Source organism: Eurypyga helias, unplaced genomic scaffold, assembly GCF_000690775.1.
Source record: "Eurypyga helias isolate BGI_N326 unplaced genomic scaffold, ASM69077v1 scaffold40060, whole genome shotgun sequence".
Lineage (NCBI taxonomy): Eukaryota > Metazoa > Chordata > Aves > Eurypygiformes > Eurypygidae > Eurypyga > Eurypyga helias.
In genome coordinates, this window is record NW_010227085.1 from 5,696 (window position 1) to 6,962 (window position 1,267).

Sequence of the window (1,267 nt, forward strand, 5' to 3'; positions counted from 1 at the left end):
GTCTGGAACAGGATTCTGAACTAGACGGACCTTTGACTTGACGAGGTACAGCCATTCTGAATGTATGGCCTTACTGAGCCAGATGATTTATGGTACTTGTGAGGGGAAAAAAACACTACTTTTGAAAAATGTGTCCTAACTAAAAGGAACATCTTTCTGTTTCTATGAAACAAAACTTGTATTTAACCGACTTTCTTTTAACATTATTAACTGGTGAAATGATCTGTTAGTTCGGATGTGAGAAACATGCTACTATTATGCATGCACTTGGATAAAATTAACTTGGTCTATTTATCTTTGGATATGGACAATCAAAGGTATACAAACTGAAACTACTGCACTGGCAGCTTGTGAGGTACACTCTTGAAGTAGGTAGCTGCTATCCATCTGGAAAGCATATCTGGATTACACTACACCTAGGATTATACAGACAGGGCAGTCTGATGGCTCCAAGTAAGTGTTAGAACAAATACTTCGTAGTTTCTGAGTCAGTAGTGACTCACTTCATGCAAGCACTGAGTAGGTAGAGGTATTTACTGAATTTTGAACATTAATTAAGCAGATGGTGAATTAATAGTTTATGTGGTATAGACTCAAATCATCTTGGTGATGGGATTTGGAGGTACCTGTTGCTTTGACTACTTTAATATTTATTTTATAAATGAGATCTAATTTTTATACTGGTGATTTCTGTATTTATGATGGTAATTTATACTTTTCTAGTGAAATAAAGGTGACTGGGAAAATAAGACTTTCTTTTCCTTTTTTAAATGAAGTGCAGCATTCATTCCAGAGATGAATACATTTGGGAGACTTACATTGTGACAGCAGTATAGGCAAGCTTCCAGAACTCTAGCCAGGATTCTGCAAAATAGACTATCACAGCACTTACTACCTGTAAGGATAAATACGTGAGAAGCCACAGCTCACGAGGTGATTAAAGGTTTTGAGGAATCTGGAGTTGCTTGTCAGCTCTCCACTTACATGAGCGATTATTCAGTGTTTGCATTCACAGCTGCTCATTCTAATGGAAAGTATAGGACCGGTCTCTGGATCTATCACAGAATGGTTTGGTTTGGAAGGGAACTTAAAGATCATCTAGTCCCACCCCCCTGCCATGGGCAGGGACGCCTTCCACTAGACCAGGTTGTTCAAAGCCACATCCAGCCTGGCCTTGAACATTTCCGGGGATGGGGCATCCACAGCTTCTCTGGGCAACCTGTTCCAGTGCCTCACCACCCTCTCCAGGAAGAATTTCTTCCTGATA